This window comes from Emydura macquarii, unplaced genomic scaffold (assembly GCF_026122565.2).
Source record: "Emydura macquarii macquarii isolate MOO-44397 ecotype Brisbane River unplaced genomic scaffold, CSIRO-AGI_Emac_v2 contig_968, whole genome shotgun sequence".
Taxonomy (NCBI): Eukaryota; Metazoa; Chordata; order Testudines; family Chelidae; genus Emydura; species Emydura macquarii.
Window position 1 is genome coordinate 8,404,161 of NW_027131105.1, and position 23,977 is coordinate 8,428,137.

Consider the following 23,977-nt stretch of genomic DNA (forward strand, 5'->3'; position numbering starts at 1 on the left):
GGAATACTGTATGTTCTGGTCACTCCGTCTCAAAAAGGATAATGCAGAAATAGTAGAGTGGTCAGAAACCAGCGATGAGAATGACCAATGTCATGGAAAAACTCACATGAAGAGAGATTGAAAATATAAGGATTATTTACCTTAGAGAGGCGATGAAGAGGGCACATAACAAAAGTATGTAAAATGAAAGATGGTCTAGAGAAAGTAGACTAGGAACTTGTGTTCTCCCTGCTTAGTAACAGCAGACCAAGGGAACAATCAATTAAATTAAAAGGTACGAATTCAAAGCGGATAAGAAATACTTATTCACAGGATCAGTAATTAGACCATGTAACTCATTGCCACAGGAAGTCATTGAGGCTACGAATACAGTAAGATTAAAAAAGGGATGGAACACTTATATGGATAACAAGAACATCCAGAGTTATAATTAACAAAGCTTTGGAAGGGATGTTAATATTCATGCTTCAGGGCTTAAGCCAATCTCTAATTATTGGAGATCAGGATGAGAGCTAATGTAGGGGGCAGATTCTCCTACATCTGCTGCTGTGGGGTTTCTTATACCTTCCTTTGAAGCATCCAGTGCTGGTCACTGCCAGACACAGGATACAGGACTAGTTGGGTCTGACCCAGACTGGCAATTCTTATGTTGCTACCTACATTTCTAAATCTATATTAGATGTGTTAAACAATGGGCAGTGAATATTCCTAATTGGAGAGAAAAAAAAATATACTAACCCATGAAGATGTATAGTATGTAAATAAAGAATGATCAACCAAACAAATCCTTTCAACTTTCTCTCTGATCTGGAGCCCAGCCCTGTTATTCCTCATTTGGTTCTTACTAAAATAGAATTGTAACTGCAATTGATTTCCATCAGTTTTCACTGTCTTACAACTTCAGGAGTTAACTCTCAGAATATAAGAATATATTCCCCCTCCTCCTCCCATTTTCACCCTCCCCTGTTCCCCTTTAAAAATTGTGTGCAGTTGCTTTCAAACTATTTATATCCCAACTTTGATCCATTATTCATTATTTGCATTATGGTAGGGACATGTCCCCAATCAGAATTGGGATCTCAACATGCAAGATACCATACAAACTCAAAGATGATTGCAGCCCCAAAGAGATTACAGTCTAACTAGATGGGGACTGCTGGTGCATTCTAAAAAATATTAGCATTTTTACTGTCATCATCCCATGCACAAGTTCTCTCTCATATTATATTACTCCAAATATAGTGTCCAAATTTGTCATCTACAAGTTCCATGTGTACCATATAGAAAGAATATGTTACTTCCCTCATTCTATTCAAAGCTCCATATAAGACAGGGAGTGAAATTTAATTCTATTCTGTTTAACTTCTTATACCGAACCCTTCACTAAGTTGGGAGAATACATACACTGTCTTATTTCATACAAGCTAAGAGATTTGAAATGCCCAGTCTGTTTTCATTCAGAACACCCAGTCTGTTTTCATTCATGCTATTAAAGTTCTACTCTACCTCCATAACCTGGCCATCAGTTGTGCTTTGAATTATTATACATTATTACCAGCAATACACATTACCCAACCTCCTCTATTATTTAGCTTTTAAGTAATAATCATAAAAGGCCAGAACTTTCAGGAGCACAAAGCAGACAAATGTGGAATGAGTGGCCAGCTGAGGATTCCCCTTGAATAGGGGAATCTTTAAGTGCCATAAAGTCAGTGTAGCTGGTCCTATACCATTTCTCCTCTGCATGGCAGTGATCTCTGGCTGTCATGCCTTGGGGACTATTGCAGCTGGGGATAATTTTTAGCTACCTTGATGTTACCCTAAATTGCAATGAGGGCTAAACTGACCACTGACTGGCCCCAGCATTAGAAGGGACATAAAGCAACCTTTCCTCCTCTCCACCAGGTCCTGTACCAAATACAGCTCAGACAGATCGAAGGATTGGGCCCACGGTGCCATAGTTTCTTTGTACCTTGCTGAGTTCAATTTTACTGATCTGGGAGATAGATGAAATTAAGGGGGTCTAGATTTGAGTTTTTCTCTAAAATAAAGAGTGCGCGAGTGCATGGAATCTAAATGCCTTGGGCTTTTTCCTTCTCCAGCTGTGCTTTCCAGAAGCAAAAAAAAGAAAATAATTTGTTTGAAATCAATAGAGGTTTGCCTGTATAAGGACCATGTCTTTTGCTTCTTATTAAGCCTTATAGTTTCAGCCCTATGGCTTTTGTTTCTTTTCTTTATTACTTGTACTCTGTAAGAACCAGTATAATATGTGGGAATCTGAGCATAAGACAATATAACTTGCATCCATAATTTCCCATTCTAATTACAGGTTTTGCCACAGAAGCTGTGCTCTATCATTTTCTCATCTTATTACAAATTAATAGGACAATGGCAAAACTCCCATTGACTTCAACATAAGTAGGACTGAACCCTATCTTTGCAGCAAGGCTGCCATATCAAAATTGTAGATCTTAATGAATTCACTGCATTATAGCTGTTTAAGAAACTGTTTTGATCATTTCAGTAGTCTGCATTTTCATTTGCTGTCTTTGTGGTTATACCTTCCCTACAGACCAAAAACCTCTAAATAGCAGAAAGAATAGGCAGTCACTCAAATGACAGAATATTGAAAAGGTCATAAATAGCACACAATACCAGTATAACTGAATGAATATATTAGAAAGTGAAGTTCCAATAACAGATTCCAGACACACAGATAATATCAGCATAAAAAGTAGCACAGAATGATTTGATTTGTATAGCAATACATTTGACAGGAATGGGAACAGGAGAAAATTAAGTCAACGTTAAGACCATGGTGTTAGATTCTTTGGCTGCTAGATTCTGAATACAATATCTTTTTATTGTTCTTTGGATGTCTTAATGATCCTTCATTACACAATAAATTAGATTTAAAATAACACCACTGTTCAGGATCTGCCCCTCTATATTGATGTGTCGGACTAGATGATCACAAAGGTCTTTCCTGACCTTAGAATCTAAGAATTTCTCTAGTACTTCCTTTCTTTCATTAAAGACCAAAAAAGTCCAGAGCTCTAGAAAACCAAAACAAGATGCCAAGAGGCAAATCTTCAAATTGGTGTTAAAAAAAAATCAACAGATATTAATCATGGGTGCAACCCCAGGGGGAAAGAGGAAAAGGGAAACATCTAATTGCATATTGGATGATAGATCAATGACTTGCAAGTTCAGCATTTTAGGACAAGCCAAGCTGCTGAGTCATTGATTTCAAATGATGTACACAGTATTCTATCATTCACTGTATAGAAGAGTGGCTGACTTCTCAAATGAGTTAGATTCAGAGTTCTCTCTCTCTCTCTCTCTCTCGCGCGCACACGCGTGCACCAAAGAACAGAAGTCAGGTAATTTACTCTTGACAAACTGTCATAAAAATAACTTGAACAGAATGCCTGATAAGACTCCGATGCTGCAAACACTTAAGCCTCCATGTAGTCCCTACTCACGTGATTAAAGATAAGCGTAGGCATGTTTGTGGGATCGGGATCTAAGCTTGTAATCCCCTTCAGTGTTGTTATAATCCAGGTATCAGTACACTGGTATATACTACCATACTGTGTACTATAGCAACATGGGTTCCCCCTAGAGGATGTAAAGGTCATTCCATGCATTTTAAGGACAGCATCCACTATTTGGTGCAGATCCCAACAGGAGCTGTGACACTGGACACCAGCTGAGGATCTGCCCTTTAGACTGGATAAAGAACTGACCATCAAAGACAAAGCTTACCCGAATGGAAAGATTGGGGGGGGATATAATGGATTAGAGTTTAATATCTTAAACCGTCCTCAAGAGAAAATTCTAGAGAGAAACCAGGAAACTGTGCAGAAGCCTGTTAGTATCTCGTTGAAAATTCACAAGAGGCTGGTGGGTTTCAGTGCTTGGTAGCAAATATAATCTACAAGAGGCTGAAGATTTCCAGTACATGGAATTGTATGTAAAAAAGTTACCTGGAAGAATAAACATGCAGCGCGCGCGCACGCACGCACGCACACACACAGAGAGGAATTAAAATATAGCGAAAAAGGGGCAGAGGAGTCTATGATAAAGCTCTAAAACCTTTGACATGATAAACTGCAGTAACCAAAAGTAAAGGTTTCCAGGAGATCAGTCTGGCAGGAACAAGTATAAACAGTAATTAATTATTCTAATATTGCATTAGAAGTTGGCAAGGTTAACTATGGAAGATTTTGCACAGTTCTGGTCACATTATTACATATTATCTGCATTTCATAGTGCCTAGAAGCCTCAAACTGGGATCAAGGCCCTATTGTGCTTAGCACTGTACAAACACATAAGGGATAATCCATGTCCCAAAGATCTTACAATCTAAATAGACATGGAAAAGAGAGTGAAAGAAATGAAGTGACTTGTTCAAGGTCACACCGGGAGCCTGAGTGTCTGAGGCAGAGCTGGGAATTCAGCCCAGATCACCTAAGTCACACCCTAATCACAAGACTCTTTCCTCAGCACCTGGTAAAAGATATTGAAATGTAGAGAACACAGCGTAGGACTCATGACAGTTATTCACTTAAAGAAACTAAGGTTTCATGATCACAGCACTGATGCCTGTGAATATCTTTACTCACACAAGTAGCACCACTGAAGACACTGAAATGAAATTACTCATGTGCATTAAAATGGGTCAGCCCCTAGGCCTATGTTCTTTGGAAATGAGGAGATTCAGGCCTTGATCCTGCAAACACTTGTTATACCAAGCTTCTATATAGTACTTTTCATCAGTAGATCAAAGCACTGTACAAAGGAGACCTCATTATCCCCATTTTACAGATGGAGAAACTGAGGCGCAGAGCGGTGAAGTTGCTTGCCAAGGTCATTCAGCAGGCCAATGGCAGAGCTACAAATAGAACCCAAGATTCCTGAGTCCCAGCCCAATGCTCTATCCACTAGGCCACATGTGGCCATTTCCCTGAAGTCAATGTCCTAGAAACCAGGGTCTAAAAGTGGACTTCTCTGGGGGTACATAACATTTTAGAGAGCACAGGGGACAGAATGGTGTTTGAGCTAGTGTCAGATACAAGAACATGGGGGCATAAAATCAAGCAAAGGAAGGCACTTGACTATAAAAATGGAGGAGAATTTCTTCACATATGTAGTGTGGTTCCCTAAAGGCAAAAACAATTAAACCAAAGGGTAGTTCCTGCGGATTAATAAGAAGCTGAAGATGTGAAAGTAAGAAGAGCCACTAACCTCAACTGGCCATCAGTCCCCAGAAATTGATCAGCATTATGGCCATTGCTGATCCTAGAAGCTGGTCATTTAAAAAACCCCTAAAAGCTTCCCTGCTTTTCCCAGTGGGTAATGCAATTTCAAGAGCTATACACAGGGAATTTCTAGAGTGAGGCACAATGGAAACGGGAAATGAGGAAACGGGAGCTCAGCATCTCTCAGAATTGGGCCCTTACTGTCCCACATATTAGCCAGTCTGTTTAAATCATACCATTTAAATCATACCATTCATCACATACTGTATAAACTATCAAAAGCACTAATATAAGTAGCAGATATAAATAAAGTAAGCTTGTTTTCTATCTGAATGGAAGATGATATAGTGGGGAGCAATTGTTAGTTTAAAGGACAAGCTGGATTTAAATGAGATTTCTGACTTCCTCCTGACCTTCAATTTTCTCTCTCTTTTAATAGACGGGCTATTTATGAAGCTTTGTAGTTTGATATCCACAGGAAGCAGATTAATTAATGCTTCTATTATTCCAATTTCTGGATGGATTTAAATCAACTTATTTTGCACTTTATAAATGATCCACTTTGTTTTCTTGAAGTGGAACATTTTTCCCTAGAATACCGCAATAAATAAGGCCATATTGCAGCAAAACTGCAGCTCTCATAAATTGGGAAAGTAGTTAGTGCATGGAGCAATCAGGCCATACATCAATACAATTTTTCAGACTGGAGAGAACTGAAGGGCTTTACAATTAAAATGTTGGCAGCTTCTGATAATAGGGCACGCTGCTTTAATTAGTCCATTTCCTAACATGGTTGCACAAACTTTTAAAATAATTTATTTTTGTACAAAAGAGTTTCACACAATATAGCTGTCTGAATTTAACCTTCAACAGGATTCCATCACAGGGCCTCACATACCATATCTGCTAAGAATTTAAACCAAGGAGCAGCTGTAAAGTATTCAATATTTGTATTTTATAGCAATACCCTTTTATCCTTTTTGAGTTTAACTACAGCGTATTCTTTCATTGCTCTAATTTGCAGCGCACTACTGCTCGGTGTAGGGCAGTTGTATAATATCGTAGAATTGACTCCTGCAAGCTTTGTTTTAAACACTTATATTTTCTAAAATGAGGAGCTTGTTATACTAGTTCTATTAATAAAGGTCATCTTACATAAGGAACTTAAACTGTTATGTTATAACGGATGTTCACCAGTTGGACACACCTGGTAGAAACCATAAGGGAACAAAAATATATCTTCATGTACTTCAGTGAACTTGGCCAGTATCTTATCTCTTTGGCCACTAAAGTTAGTGGCGCCTGCTGATCTCAGTTTCTACAGCAGACTGAACTAAAGCGCATGGCCCAAACTCTGCCGTCAGCTAGAGATAAATTCAGAACAACAACTGGAGTGAAAATAAAATATCATTACCCAAAAATTCTTGGAAATTTAAATCTCTGGCTATATAAGTAAGGAAATGTACTCATATCTTAAATATATATACAATTGTTACCTCTGGTTTTATGATGTATGTGACATTTATATAAATGCCACGTGCATATTTTATATTACACACATGCATAAAGTTTTTAAAATATGTTTGCACAACATATATATGGAGGTGATAACTACACAATCAATTTCAAAGCCATGTGATAAATCTTTTTCACTGGGTCCACTTTACCTGCCCGTCCACTCACTAATTTACCCCATAAATTATTCTGACATATCTACCCCCCTGAGCAGTTTCAGACTGCTGGCATTGTTTTAGATCAGTCTGACAGAGTAATGTTTCCCCCTGTTCTGCAAAATGTGAAATTCCCTCGCTCCCCTCCCTCCCCACCCTACATTTCCCTGGCTTGAATATGGACAAGAATTAATCACAGCTTTTCTATACATAAAAATGATAGTTCTACTTTAGAATCTGTTGTCCTGGCCCTGGCAGGTCTAGAAATGGGTGCTTGATGGCACTGGAAAGTGGGGAGCCCTGGCTTCCCAGTTGGGCAGTCAGCACTTGGTTCCAGCTTTGATGGATCCCTTAATTTAAAATCACTGATGTTTTTCATATATAGACAAGTTATTTGGGACCATTTTTAGTGTCTGGTTCGGAACCCTATACATTACAATTCACAATAACTGAGGTGCTTGGTTCCAATAAAAAGCCAACTTAATTTTTAAAACTCTAAGATAAAAGACATGTTTTGAAAAACACAACTCAGATTTTAAGGCCAGAAAGGACCATCATGATCATCTAATCTGACCTCCTGCAAATTGCAGGGTGCAGAACCTACCCCACCCACATCTGCAATAGGTCCACAACCTCTGGCTGAGTTACTGAAGTCCTCAGATCATGATTTAGAGACTTCACATTATAGAGAATTCACCATTTGGGTGGCTTGAACTGGAGTAAAAACAACGAGAGTTCTGTAGCACTTTAAAGACTAACAAATTTAATTTCAGCAGGCATAAGCTTTCGTGGGCTTATGCCTGCTGAAATAAAATGTGTTAGTCTTTAAAGTGCTACAGAACTCTCGCTGTTTTTGCTGTGTACAGACTAACACGGCTACCCCTCTGGAACTCTTCAACTAGAGTAAGTGACCTGTGCCCCATGTTGCAGAGGAAGGCAAACTCCCACCCCCGCACTCTCTGCCAATTTGACCTGGGGGAAAATTGTTTCCTGACCCCAAATATGACGATCAGTCAGACCCCAAGCACATGGGCGAGACCCACCAGCCAGACACCTTAGACAGAATTCTGTGTAGTCGCTCAGAGCCCTCCCTGTCTAGTATCCCATCTCTGGGCATTGGTGATATACCAGAGATAAAACAGGATCTACTGAACATTGGTCATGTGGTCCGATCCTGCCAGGTGTTGAGCACCATGTAGGGAAATCCTCCAGTGATGTAGGATTATTATAGCATCTCCTTCAGCACCTCTTCCTGACTTGGATGTAGGGAGTTTTTCCAGGGCAAAGGAGGTCTGTTACTAGGATATCCCTATTCCCCAGATATCTCTGGTTGCAGGAACAGCCCTTGGGAGCCAGTTGGCGATCTTTCCCAGGGCTGCTTCTTGTGCCCACTGAGGGGATGGCACTTTGCTCCATGGCCTGGCATGAAAGGAGATAGGGCAGGTCATATTCCTATTCCCCTTTTCAGGTCAATTGCCTGCCAGTAGGATTAGGGACCAAGAGTCTCCGCTCACAGGGGATGGAAGCCTGTCCCTATTGAAATCAATAGAAGTACTGCCATTAATTTCAATGAGGTCCAAATTTTAGCCCTGCTCGATGAGTGGATTTGCATAGGCTACGCAAGCAGGAAGGATACTTCCGCATGACCCACTCATGGGCTGCTCAGTCTTGCCTTTAACCTTTCAGTATTCGTTTCCCCATCTCTGAAATGGGGATAATGATGCTTATTGAGTTACTGGGAGTAGGAAGCAGGTAATATTTGTAGAGTTTGTCCTATCGCCATCATAAAATGAACTCACCAGGCTCTGAACTGCCAGTAAGGATACACAAAATAAATAAATTCACTCACAAACTGCACAACATCCTATTTTGGAGACTTACGGAGCTGTAATAGCGGGGGTCAATGAAAATTCAGGGTACATCTACACCGGAAATTACAACTCCAGATCGGGTAGACCTACGTGTGCTGGCTTTGATTGGGCTAGTGTGCTAAAAATATCAGCATAGCCACAGTGTCACAGGTGGCAGGGACACGCTAGCTAGCCCATCCTGCTACCCACACTGCGGCATCTAGAGTGCTACTTTTAGAGCGCTAGCTGAAGGAAAGCTGGCATGCACACAGCTATCCCAAGCTGGAAATTATACCTCCAGCTCCAGTGTAGACGTGCTTTAAGTGACATGTTGTAAATGCAAAAGAGAATGACAGGACCATTTGAACCCTGGGCATGTGAGTTCACTAGAGGCAATATATTACAATTTTCTTTACTACATGTACAAGTATCTCTAAGAGAGGAAGGGCTGTTTGGGGAGCCAGTCACAACTGTCCTACAAGAACTCCTGTTTTTGCCCTATATCCTTAAATTGCTTTTGTAACTTGTGTCACAGTGAAAACTAAGACTAGGGCTCTGACCCAGCAAAACATTTAAGCCCATGTTTAACTTTAAGGGCTAGGACCTAACTGCATATTACAAGTCCCATATCATTCTAAATCTTACCAAATACAAACATACATTATGTACAGTCTCAGTGAGGCATTTATGTCAAGGGTACTGTATTGTTTCCACAGTGGAGCAATAGCACAGCTGGGGAGGCTAACAAGCTTTTTCAAGTACGTGACTGTGTTAAACGTCTCCTGTTATATCCACACTAGTTCTTTTTGTTTTTGCTTTTCTACAGTGGGTTTATCCACTGCCATGCTGGGAAAGAAGAGTATTTTACCTCTTGAATAATGCCCCGTCTACAGAGCTAAATTATACGTGTAAGAGCTATTACTGAAGTGGAGGGGGCCTTTTAACTTTGTACGCCATGTTCTGTGTCACAGAATTGAATATCCCCTTGTTCTCTTATTGGGAGAAAAGGTAAATAGGACTGCAAGATGTACCTTCTTCAGACCATTCATTATTTTCAATACCTACATCATGTCCACTCTGATTCTTCTCCTCTCAACTAAACTGTCATAAGATTTTCAGTGTTTCTTCATATTCAACTCTTTCCATGCCATGTGTCATTTTTCTGGCTCATCTTTGAGCCCCTCCTCCCCTCATTAATTCTATTATGTCCTTTTACAACTAGAATCAATACAATGCACCAGATGAGGCATAATATTTTCAGTATTATTTCCCATCCCATTCTTTATGCCTAACATTTTGTTTGCTTTTCTGACTGCAGCTGTGCGCTGAACAGAGGCTTTCACTGAAATGATCACAAGGACACTCAGGTCTTTCCTCTTCTTGGCTACAGTTAATTTAGAAGTCTCAGTCTTTATGGGCAGGTCAAATTATTCCTTCTACTGTGCATTATTTTGCATTTATCAACACTGAATTTTATCTGCCATCATGCACCCGGTTCATCTAACTTTGTTAGGTTAGCCAAGACAACAGAAAGCTGCAAGAGACTTCAGAGGAACTCAGGTAACTATGTCATCTTCATGTTTTGCTACCACACTGTTCACCTTCTTTTGTAGATCATTAACACATGTTAAACTTTGGTCCTAGATTGTAACATTAAAGCACTCCACTATTAACCTTTTGCCATGTTGGCACTTTTTCCTCTTCATTATTTTCTGCCTGTTGGCCAACCCATGATAGTCTCTACCTGTCACCCTATGACTACTTACTATCTTTAACAGAGTCTTATGAGAGCCTTTGAGAAAAGCTTTATCAGCTAACAAATTGCAGAATATCCCTATAGATGTGTGTGCCGTGTCTGATAATGCATTGTAGAAATCTAGAAATAAGTGTGTTATTTATCTAGAAACTGAAGCTTCAATTTAAGCACTGCAAAAATCAATAAAGTAGAACTTTCTGTTCCTTCTTTGGGTGTTTCTATAGAGTTTCTTTTGTTCTATTCATGAAGTTAATTAGTAACTAGTCTCAAAGGAATCTTATAGTTTTAGAACACACTATCCTTTCTATAAAGAGTGTTCAAATTCTCGTGAAGGCATTTAAAACCAGCTAGAAATAGGTGAACTGAAGCAGAAACACCAACCTACCGCAGCAAAAGCTGTCCTTTTTTAACCAATAAAGGGCTAAGACTCACTGGAAATCTAGTGAAAGCTTGTTTTCAGGAAATTTTTGTCTGATTTCTAGACCAAGGATTTTTGTAGAAGGATCCAAGTATTTGATGTTCAGCTGTCGCTAATTACGACCTACATAGAAATAAATGAAGGTGAAGTAAAATGATTCAGTATAGAGCAGGTTTAAGCTGATCTACAATACAGTAGGAGTAGTTTAACCTCCCAAAGCCAATGAACTGTCTTGCTGAAAATTAATGGGACACTTTTAGATACACAGCATATTTGAAAAGAGACATCTTAAGCAAACAGATACCGTATCTAGTTTAACCATAGAATCATAGGCTAGAAGGGACCACAAGGGTCATCTAGTCTAACCCCCTGCCAAGATGCAGGATTTGTTGAGTCTAAGCCATCCAAGACAGATGCTATCCAGCCTCCTTTAGAAAACCTCCAGCAAAGGAGTTTCCACAATTCCCTAGGCAGTCTAGTCCATTGTCCTACTGTTCTTTCAGTGAGGAAGTTTTCCCTGAAATTTAATCTAAATCTGCTATGCTGTAGTTTGAACCCATTGCCTCTTGTTTTGCCCTCTGTGGCAAGAGGGAATAACTTTTTCCCACCTTTTTTATGGCAGTCTTTCAAGTATTTGAAGACAGCTATCATGTTCCCCCTTAATCTCCTCTTTTCCAAATTAAACATGCCCAGTTCCTTCAGCTTTTGCTCATATATCTTGCATTCCATCCCTTTCATCATCTTTGTCACTCGGCTCTGGATCCTTTCCAGTTTTGCTACATCCTTCCTAGACATTGGTGACCAAAATTGGACACAGTACTCCAGCTGAGGCCTAGCCAGTGCCAAATATTATGCCTCTGTTAATGCAACCTGAAATTGCATTTGCTTTTTTTGCAATAGCATTGCATTGGTTACTCATGTTGAGGTTTTGATCCATCACAACTCTGAGATTCTTCTCAGCAGTGCTGCTGCCATGCCAGTTCTCTCCCATTTGTGCATTTGGTTTTTCTTCCCTAAGTGTAGCACCTTATGCTGGTCTTTGTTGAATTTAATTTTGTTGTCTATAGCCCAGTTCTCCAATTTATCAAGATCCCTTTGAAGTTTAACTCTATCCTCCAAAGTGTTTGCAACCCCCCCTCCTCCACCAACTTTGTATCATCTTCAAATTTGATTAGTATGCTCTCTATTCCTACATCCAGGTCATTTATAAAGATGATAAATAATACTGGACCCAGAACAGATCCCTTTGGAACCCCGCTTGAGATCTCCTTCCAATCTGACATCATTCAATTAATAGTTACTCATTGTTAATGCTTGTTTAGCCAATTATCCACTTAATGGTAGTTCCACCGAGCCTGCATTTCTCCAGCTTACTTATCAGAATGTCATGTGGGACTGTGTCAAAAGCCTTGCTAAAGTCCAGGTATATTATGTCCACTGCATTCCCGCTACTCACCACCAGTTACCCTCTCAAAGAAGAAAATCAAACTGGTGTGGCATGATTTATTCTTAGTAAATCCACGCTGGCTGCTAGTGATTACCCCTTCATCCTCTAGGTATTCGCAAATGGACTGTTTTATACATTGTAAGTATGTCACAGATGTTAGAGATGGAAGAGAGTTATTATGACTCTATCTTAATGGACTTCTGTGGCTTAAAATATACGTGGACGGTGTTAGATACAAAGCGTGACCAGTTCTCACATTATACTGCCATCTGCCAATGGAACCCAGAGTGCAGGGCACTTGGCAGCAGAAAGCCTGCTGAGGGCAAGGCTGTAGTGAAGTCCCAAAGGCAGATGATCCTGGACGTTCCAAGAGATGAACGTCCCCTAAACAATTTCCACAAGTAGGGCTACTATGGAGATGCAGTTTGTAGCTTTGCTCCCCTGCTGGCAGGCAGAAACGCAAACATCACTTACCTTCCCCAAGGATGAATTCCCTCTTTCCAGCCACAGAAGGCACATTTGCACCCATGAACGCTGAGCCAGCCTTGGCGAACCAAGCCCACAGTTTGTAGTGAGCACAGATTAATTTTCTCTCTTTTTTTTTTTTTTCCCCCTTTAACATTTTGCATTTTGATGTAGAAAGAGTTCGACCCACTGGAGAAATCTCACAGAGCAAACCTTCTGCAAAGGCACCATCAATGCTGCTCAGTGTTAACAGCATTTAGAATGTCAAGGCTCACCGCTACTTTAACAGTTACAAGAAGTGTGAGCCTAGTAATAAGCCAAGCCGTTTTCGCATCAGGCAGTTTGTTTAAAATCGGTGCCCTTGCAAATTAGTTGCTAAATTTGCTATCGTGAAATGAGAGTCTGGAAAATGCAGGGTGCCTGTATAAAGCGATCCATAATCATGCCATGCACACTTCCTTCACCCGTGGACTGGCTTTGGTTCTCTCTCCATTTATCTACACTCATTACACAAAATTAGAGCGAGACTAGATCTTTGGAAAGCACAGTGTATGGCCCTCAATCATTAACTTGGAGTTTATCTGTCGAATCCACAATGCTCAAATAAATGATATTCAATGCTCCATAAAATAATTAGGAACTGTCATTAAAGGAAAATAATAGGGTGCAGCGGCTTGGATTGACTCACTTCATTCACATGTGTTGGTGTTCTGCAGGGAAACACGGATTCCTGTTGGTTCTTTCCGGGGGTGTGGCTAGTTAACCCCACACTAGATTATGGGAGGTGGGAGTAGCTCTGAGGAAGGAAACTAGGAACTGGCCAGAGAAATCCTGCAGGGAAACCCTAGGAATTGCCTAGCCTGGGGCAAGAAAGCGTGGGCTGAGCTTCATGTTTTGTTATTTCAGCAATCAATAAATGACGTACCACAAGAAAAGGAGCAAATTTTGGACTTTACCCCAGAGCGTGTGTGTTCTCTGCTGGCGCTGGGCAAGGACTCTGCATGTTCAGAGGACAATTTATAATGCATGACACTAATTTAAACAAAGTTAATGGTGCATCACATTCTACATGGTTCTGCCTTTTGACCCTCTCCAGTTTACTGTGCATTGTCACTGTGGCCTACATTACTAGCATGCAGCTGTATTCATAAACGTGTGCTAACTTATTTCTCCTCTTGTTTCTGCAACAAACAAAAACATTCTTCCCTCCCATGCCAACCCCAATGGAGAGTCAATAGGCCAAGTGCACAGATAAGTCACTGGCATAAATTACATCCGGGGTGTAAAGAAGGCCTTCTTAGGAGAGTTTCTTAGGCTGTTTCCTGCTACCAGCAGACAGTCTCCAAGTGTAGAAGGAAGAAAGTTGCACACCCATTAAATACTACATTGGCATAAGTTACAGGAAGTTACCGTGTTTTCTGTGAAATGACATCGGTGACAAATTGAGCCCACAGCCCTTCCTGGGTGCTGGGCTGTTTACAGCGGTTCTGAAGTCAGCCCCAAATACTTCATTCACAAATGAGAATTGGAGGGGGAGGGGGGAGAGACTCTCCAATTACTAAAATTTATGGATAAAAGAAGTGTAATAATGTTGGTTGCTCAGTTTTACTGCTCTCAGGCAGAAAGCTGTAAGAGCTCTTTTATTGCTATTATGACCAGTAATGCTGTCCCGCATTGTGTCACTAACCAACTAACTGCTGAAAAAAATTTAATTTTAAACACACTTTCATTTTGTATTATTAAAAAGAGCATAGGTTGGCATGTCTGAGACAGGCAGAGCAAGGCTATCTTGATTAACAAACAAGTAAAGATTGTTTTATTACATTGATAAAAAACCAGCAGGGAGGTTCTGCCTATTTTTGTTTCATTATTTTCTACTGAATACTTTTTCTAAACACCTGGTAAAGGATATTAAGGATTGTCTGAAGTTTCTTCTGGATGGTGTGACATTTCCAGGGTACTTCTACTGATTTACGTGAAGGCTTCTGGAAGGAAGCTTTATTGCATGTGGTACCCTTCTTAACTAAAAACCTGCATTGGCAAAAACCCCTGGGCTAAATTCACCACAGTAGGCACAGAGGTGGTATAAACTGTATATCTCTACCACTGCACATCGTCCTGTTTGATTTCCTTTGGGTTTCCCACTGGGGTGAGAGCAGCTGTGAGCTCCAGACAGGACTCCCTAGGAATCTCTCCAGAAGAGCTATTGAATCAGGACATCCCTAGTCATGTTGGCCACTATTCATCCTTGGGCAGAACTGGCCAACCGGTGCTAGCTGTGTCTGTGAATTTCTCAGCAGGAGGAAGGATATGGACATTCTCTGCCATGGCAACCTTCCTGCAGCTTCAAACCCTACGAGCTCTCCCTTGGGGCTAAGCAGGCAGAAGCTGGACAATGAGGAATTAATCTAGACCTATGTGTTTTGCAGCAGGCTGATAAAAACATATCTGGAATCAGTCATACTACTGTGTTGTTTTTAGCAAGAAAAAAGAGAGAACATACTGTCAGTGTTCTAATACCACATGTCAGCTACGTAGCTCCTCAGGGACACCTGGCTTCCCTCGAAAACAAGGAAAGGGTAATGCCAGCAAACATTGGTCTGAACCAGGGTCAAGCTGCTAGTTTGATGACCTGTGCGAAACGGGCAGCTGGTCTCAGTTCAATTCCTAATGGAACCTGCATCCCAGCCACAAGAACCATCACCACAATTGGCACTAAGTGGAACTTTTGTTAGGAGTCGCCATCCAGAGAGGCCAAGGACTGAATAGCCTGAACTGTCTTCTCCCAATCCTGACAGAGTCTAGTTTGTACATGTAGGCAGAGTGGCATGGGCAAGTTTGTACTCTAGTTGCCCTTCCTATGCATGCTGTGGAGAAAGTGTTGTCAATCTGGTATCTTTCATGGAGCAGTAATTTAAAAGAAAGAAAAATAGATAAAATAGATTAACTGGCTCTAAACCTACCACGTTAAGGACCGAACACTCTCTGATTTTACTCCAGATAATCCTTAGTTAGATAATTAGACTTCAAATGGAAACTCATGTTTTCATAAGTTAGGGGTCTCCTATTATGCTAATTCTCTGACTCTCGAGATGCCGTAACAGAGAACACACAGTCTGAAGCTTCATGAGCAGACATTCCTTTGCATTAGCATCAATTATATCAGTTTGCTGCTGACACATTCTTGCATCATGAACAAACAGAGCAGCATAAACTAAGAGGGTTTTGGTAGATAGACGTGTTCTGATTGTGGTTAACAGGGCAAAAAGAAAAAGAAAAGCTTTCTCTCCCGCCCCAGTGCTTCGTAACTAAACATGGTTCACCCAAGTCAGAGTGTATTTGAACAAGAAACTACAGCAGTAGCGCAACAATAGACATTTCACAGTTTATATTTTCCATGCAAAACAAAAACTTAATCAAGTTCATTGGAACCTCAAAACAATCTTTCCAAAAGGACTTCAGTTAATTTAGGGCAAATTAAACAGTTTAACACGGTTTTTTAAATGAATAACTTTCACATATTTTTGTCTTAAACACACAGCTAGTTCTATAAGGAGCTTACAGTAAATTAAATTAAAGGCACCAGTGTTTAAAAGTCTGTTTTTAAAATTGATTTAAACTGATCCAGTTTAATAGTTATACAAACAGTCCTAAATCATCGATACAAAAATCAGATTTAAATAGACTTACAAGTGTCCGCACAAGATTTAACTAGATAGATTTAAAACTAATTTAACTTAAACTGGTTCAGCTTCTGTGAGTTGACTAGTTCATGTCAAACTAAAAAGACTTCCAAGTCTCTCCAATTTCACCATGGAATCATGGTACTCTATAGTTAGTCACCAGTAGGCCCTAAAAATTTTTTTAAAAAAAATCACATTTATTTTCACTTATTCCTGGGTTATATTTATATGGCTTGTTGGAAATTGTTGGGGTTTCTTTTACTTGAGATCACTTACAAATATAAAGCTGGATTTTAATTTTTGTTAATCTACTGGAGCTTTCTTAAACTCCATCTCCAGCCTCCACCGTCTTTGCAGGAACATGGCGAGTGGATACAGTAGGGATACAGCTGGGCAAATAATGGATTCGTTTTCCACTAAAATTCAGTGGGATTTCAACATGAATTTCCTTTGCCCATCTACCTGCTGTCACCACTCACATAGCTGAGTTACACATGCTCTTGAAATGTAAATTTTTAAGATTACATACACAAATAATTCTAGAAAGTGAATTTAAAATTGCTTTCCTTCTGCATTCACACCGGTAACCCAATTATAAAAAGAAGTTATGTTTATTCACTCAGGGAGCAGAAATGAAACCCTGTGAATTATGGTTCGTGACCAATCCCAACCACGTAGCAGATCAAATTCTGAACAGACACAGAGCTTACATGAGATCTTGAATTTGGTCAAAATTATTCAATAAAAAAATCATAACCTCTTCAAACATTCTACAAACAGAAACATTTCTAGTAAGCTATGAATTATGCATTCAGGTCTTCATAGACCCATGCTCTCTATCCAGGCACTGCATTCAAATGCACACATCCTTGCAGCTCCAATATTATTAAAAAGCATTCATCTGTGGAAGGTCCTGAACACTATATAGCTCCACAAAACCCATTGGCAGCCCTGGGTAAGGAGCCCATTTGCTCTTACTTCACACTAGCAGACAGCTGAGCCATTTTGATCTTTTTACTTGGGGACAATTCAGGCACAAGCTGCTGTACTTTGTGCACAGAGAGAAGAGAAGAAGGCTCATTCCTTTATCCGTCTACTTTTAGGTTAGAATGCTTTTTCACTGCAGAAACTAATGCATATGCTTATTTTATTATTATTAAACTAACTTTCTGGGAAAGTCTTTGGGTCTGGCAGGAAGCCATGTTTCTCAGCTGCACAAGGGAATTTTTGTTTGTTTTTAGTTTAATTTGCCTGCAGAAACAAAGGCAGCAATGCTTGCCAGTAACCAGAGATGAAGCTTAAAGGATAAGAGCCTCACTTCAGTAATGGGGTCCTTTGGCAGTTGTTAGGCAAATATAAGAGGGTAGCACATGCAATACCTGTGGAATCAGCTAGTTTCTTTCAGTTGTGCTTTGAAGATGCCCCATAATTTAAATCTTAGGAAAATACCATGAGCCATTCTCTGATGGACGCATTGTAAAAAATACTGTAATGAATTTTAAAATCGCTTCCCTTAGTGATATAGGCTTAAAATAAAAATTAAAAAGAGGTGAGCGAAATAGTATGGGAACAATGTGAAAGCTGTGGAAGAACATAATTATAGACCATCTTTCACAGAAATGAGAGAGGTGTTTTGGGGTTTTTTTAAAATTAAATTTATAATTTTTTCAGATGCTCAGCTGGTAAAGAAGGGACAGACCCCATAGAGTTTGTGTCTATTCTGCTCCAAGGACCTAATGTTTTTCCACCCAGAAATACAAGTAAAGGATCAGATCCTCCCCTGGTGCAATGAACTATGTGGAGTAGGCCTGGAATTACTTTGAATCAAAGTTGCAGAAGCTATCTGAAGTATGCATCCCAAGCAAGGGGAAAAAGTTCATAGGGAAAGGTTGCAGACCAAATTGGATGAGTAAACATCCCAAATGGGTTATTAAGAAAAAGCAGAAAGCCTACAAGAAGTGGAAGATAGGACGGATCAGCAAGGAAAACTACCTCATGGAGGTCAAAGTGTAGGGAAGAGTGACAACCGATAAAAGCCAAGCAGAGTTGGACCTTGCAAAGGAAATTAAAACCAAGAGTAAAAGATTCTATAGACATATAAATAAGAAGAAAACTAGGAAAGAAGTGGGACCACTAAGCACTGAGAACAGGGTGGAGAGCAAAGACAATCTAGGCATGGACCAATACCTAAATGAAAATTGCCTCAGTTTTTAATAAAGGCAACGAGGAGCTTAGCGCTAGTGGTAGTATGGCTAATGGAAAGGAAACTATGGAAGTCAAAGTTATCACGTCCAATGTGGAGGTCAAACTCAAACAGTTTAATGAGACCAAACTGGGGCAGCAGGGGGTGCAGATGGATAATCTTAATCCAAGAATATTAAAGGAACTGGCACATGAAATTGCAAACCCAATAACAAGGATTTTTAACTAGTCTAAACTTAGGGGTCACACCCTCTGACCAGAGAATTGCTAATATAGTACCTCTTTTTAAGAAGGGGGAAAAAAGTGATCCAGGAAACTACAGTCCTGTTTGACTGCAATTGTATGCAAAGTCTTGGAACAAATTTTGAAAAAGAAAGTAGCTAAGGACATAGAGGTGAATGGTAATTGGGATAAAATACAACATGGTTTTAAAAAAGGTAGACCAACCCAATCTCTTTCTTTCTAAAGATAACCGATTTTTTAGACAAAGGAAATGCAGTCTATCTAAATCAATCTGGATTTCAGTAAGACATTGGATTCACTTCTACATGGGAAGTTATTAGTTAAATTGGAGAAGATAGAGATTGAGACAAAAATTGAAAGGTGCACGAGGAACTGGTTAAAGAGGAGACTACACTGATTGGGTCACGCTGAAAAGTGAACTCTCAGGCTGGAGGGAGATTACTAGTCGAGTTCCACAGGGATCTATTTTATTTAACATGTTTGTTCATTACCTTAGCACAACAAGTGGGATTGTACTAATAAAATTTGTGAATGACACAAAGTTGGGAGGTATTGCCAATATGGAGGAGGACTGGAACATCCTACAAGATCTGGAGGACCTTGAAAATGGAGTAATAGAGTAATGGAGTAATAGAAATGAGATGATATTTAATAGTGCAGAGTCATACGCCTAGGGACTAATAACAAGAATTTTTGCTATAAACTGTAGACATAACAACTGGAAGTGACAAAGGAGGAAAAAGACCTGGGTGTATTGGTTGATATCTGGATGACTATGAGCCACCAATGTGATGCCACTGTGAAAAAAAGAGTAATGCAATCCTAAAATGCATAAGGTGAGGGATTTCCAGCAGAGATACAGAAGTGTTATTGCCATTATACAAGGCACTGGTGAGAGCTCATCTGGACTACTGTGTGCAGTTCTGGTCTCCCATGTTTAAGAAAGATGAATTGAAATTGAAACAGGTGCAGAGAAAGGCTTCTAGGATGATGAGAGGAATGGAAAACCTGCCTTCTGAGAAGAGACTCAACGAGTCTTGTTTAGCCTAACCAAATGAAGGCTGAGGGGAGATATAAAGTATTTAGAGAGAGAGCAAATGCCAGGGAGGGATGGAGTTATTTAAGTTAAGTGCCAATGTTGACTCAAGAACAACAGATATTACCTGGCCACCAGCAAGATTAGGTTTGAAGTTAGAAGAAGGTTTCTAACCATCAGAGGAATGAAGTTCTGGAACAGCCTTCCAAGGGAAGTAATGGGGGCAAAAAACCTAACTTGTTTTAAGACTGAGCTTCACACGTTTATGGAGGGGATGGCACAATGGGATGGGCCACATGCCATTGTAGGCAATCTGTGACTGCTAGTAGCAAATATTCCCAATGGCCAGTGAGGAGACACTAGACCGGGGGAAGGGGGGGGGAGAGCCTAGCTTCTGAGTTATTAATATTTTCCCAGCTGTCTGGCTGGTGGGTCTTGCCCACAGGCTGAGAGTCCAGCTGAGCACCATATCTGGGGTCAGAGAAGAATTTTCCCCCAGGGCAGATTGATAGAAAGCCTGGGTTTTTTGGGGGTTTTTTTTTTTTTTGCCTTTCTCTGCAGTATGGGGCACGGGTCACTTGTTGGTTTAAAGTGGAGTAAATGTTGGATTCTCTGTAACTTGAAGTCTTTAAATCATGATTTGAGAACTTCAGTAACTCAGCCAATGGTTATGGGTCTATGACAGGAGTGGGTGGATGAGGTTCTGTGGCCTGTGATATGCAGGAGTTCAGACTAGATGATCACAATGGTCCCTTCTGGCCTTAAAGTCAACAATTCTAGGAGGTGGCCCAAACTATTGTAATACTCACTTATGGAATCACTGGGATTTATTGGAACACCTAGGGTGACCACCTGTCCTGAATTGGGTGGGACAGTCCCAGAATGCACAGTTCAAGTCCCAGTCAGGGGCTGAATGACTCCAGGAGAGCATTTGTCCCAGATTCCCTGTGGTGCTGCTCCATGCCTGCCTGAGGCTCAGGGGCAGCACCAGCCTCTTCCCAGTGAGGGGACTGAGATGGGCCTTAGCCTCCCCTTGCCATGATATTCTGCCTCCTGTTCCTCCTCTCCTCCTGAGGCCCCACCTCCTGGTCAGGCCAGATGCTGGAGCTGGGCAGTAGTAAGAGCCACCCAGGGAAGGATCCCCAGGCCTTTCACCTACCCTGGGTGGCGTGCTCCAAGGGCTGGGGACATGGGCCAGGGACTGCTCTCAGGCAGCCCACCTCCCTACCCAGGGCAGGTGAAGGTTCCAGGGCAGGAGGGGCGGGCTCCTGCATGTATCTTTTGGAAAGATGTTCACCCTAGGAACCCCCAAGTACCAACTCCAGTACACAGGCAGCACAGAACTTGTGGCTAACCTCCCAAGTCAGATCAACCACTTAACATTACGATAAGGATATAGCACCATCTTCTGGTGGAGGTGCTGGCTACACTAAACATTACAGCATGTAGCTGGGGTTCTCAAACTGGGGGTTGTGAGCTGTCAGCCCCGCGCCAGGCACGGTGATGACACCCCCAGTTAAATTAAAATTAAATTAAATTTCCCCCCTGCCCCCGTTTTTCATTTATAAAGGGCGGGGGGTCCTACTCAGAGGCTTGATGTGTGAAAGGGGTTGCCAATACAAAAAGTTTGCGAGCCTCTGGTATCATGACAAAAGGCCACTGTGAATGCAACAGGTGGTGTGGAAGAGGCATGCTTTGGACGCATGGCTTAGGTTAAAGCAGGGCACCCAATACCTCTCCCAGACAGCGCAGCCTAGCAACGTGCTACCCCAGCAACTCTAGCCCAATGGTCCATGTGTGACAGCAGTCAGTGGGGGTAGTTCAATAAGAGTAGCTTTAAATAAGAAAAAAGTAACATTTAACGCAGCACCCTCATCTGCATGTGATTCCTGGGACCTGACACACAGCTGAACACGTGCAACTATGGCAAATAGCTTTGGCATGAGATATATCCATTAAGCAAAGAGTACAAAGCTGCAAATAATATAATCTCAGGCATGCATAAAAAGAGTACACAGAGAAAAAACAACAGCACGGTGTAGATTCTTTGCCCAGCTCCCCAGTAAAGACTTGTCAGAGACAAGTTACACTTATTAATATACTGGGAAGGTGGAGTTCAAGATGGCTAGCATGAGTCCAGATCACAGCAGCACTAAACATGTATTTGAAGGCTATGCAGCCACCGCCACCATTCAAAGTGATGTCCCTTCACAGCAGAATATGACACCCTGATGCTGCCCTGTTATCTGGTGCAGCATATTGCTGTCTCTCACTGGTGGAACTACTCAGGAGATAGGATCAGCTTGAATCTGGAATGTGAACGATGAATGGAAAACAGTGCAAGCCTAAAAGGAAATGACTTGTAACAAAGAAAGAGAAGTCATCCATGTAAAATACATAATCCATAATAAAAATTGGGGCACTCCCTTGATTCCTAACTCAAAGGTGAATACTGACAGTGCACATGCCAAAGCCAACCAAAGATTGCTTACAAATGCATGATCAGTCCATTAAAAACTACAGAGCATCTCCTAGCAACACAACCAGTATGTATTTGGTGGTGGAAAAATAAGCCTTTCATTGCTGCTTTAGCCAGCCGTAAGTTACTCACCTCTTTACTCATCTTTTCTTGCTTCTTCTGGAGGAAGGGATTCATATTCCTCCCTTTCAAAATGCCACACCCACTGTGTCTTCTCATGTGCACAATCGTGAGCAACACATGCACCATTTTCTGTCCCTCCTCAATATTCTCATCATGGCAGCATTACAGTGAACAGTTTTCTGGGATTTCACTTTTTTTCTACCTGCTATGGCATTACATGCTCACATTTTGATAAACACAACACATGATAGGACATAATGCTTCTAGTGAAGAAGGACGCTGTGGCATCCAATCAGGGCAGTCTAATTTAGTTCCCAATTGCTGGAATATCGAGTGTAAGCTCTTATAGCTACATTGATTTCAGCACTGTTATGTGTTTACACCAGGTGAGAACTTGCCCTTGATCTGTACACACTGGGAGTATAATAGACTAATGGTTGAACAGAACTTTATTTCTGAAGAGTCATCCCCTAGCAGGAAGACAGTGTGCAACTATGTGGGATAAACACATTAAAATGTATGACCTGTTTGGTTTTTGTTTTTTTTAAATAACCTATAGTACAGAAAAAATATGGTGCCAAGGGGATTTTCTTTCCTTGCTATTAACTGGAAAATACTCACAGCTGCATAGGTTGATGGAGCAGCAGGATAGAGTATGGTTTCCTAATTATTGGAAATTTCTTTCTAAAAAAAGATGTTAGGAGGGGAAAAAACAAACAAACCCAGCCCTCCTTTTTAAGAACAGTTATTCCTTTAGCAGTAGCAAAACCATTCCCTGCCCTCCACCCACACACAACCTTATGTCACACCTGCTTTTGCCAATGCCAATATTTTTACTGTACACCTTTAAGAGACCAACGTAATGTCAAAACAAGTTCTCCATCCCATCTCTGTTTGGACAGTAACTTTTTATTTGATGTCACTCCAGCAGTCTACTCAATTACACACAAATAATGTAAAAAAGGACTGCATTTTCCTAGCATCCCCTTTTCATAGGTGCTATCCCTGCTGCTTAATGCAGCAAAATGCTGCTAAAATACCCTCCCCTAATTTCATTTAATTAGTTTTAAAAAATCCACAACCTTGACCCATGACACACAAACATATCACAAGGACAATCACCAAGCATCAGATATTTGCTTCAGCGGTAATATTGTATTCAAAATTATGTTAGACATCACTGAATAAGTCACAAATAAAAAGCTACGTGTAAGCCAAATGGCTCTGGAAAACACTCCTTGAAATGTGAAAATACAAATATAGCCTCTTCTACATGCACTTGTGTATACTCAACCCCCTCCCACACACCCCAATAAACAAGCAATGCTATTATCCCAGTTC

General features: G+C 40.7%; 1 long non-coding RNA gene across 1 annotated transcript in view; it reads right to left on the reverse strand.

Moving 5' to 3' along the window:
* Positions 1–23,977, reverse strand: part of LOC137150315 (uncharacterized) — a 46,424-nt gene that overhangs the window by 12,203 nt on the left and 10,244 nt on the right. The window lies entirely within an intron of this gene.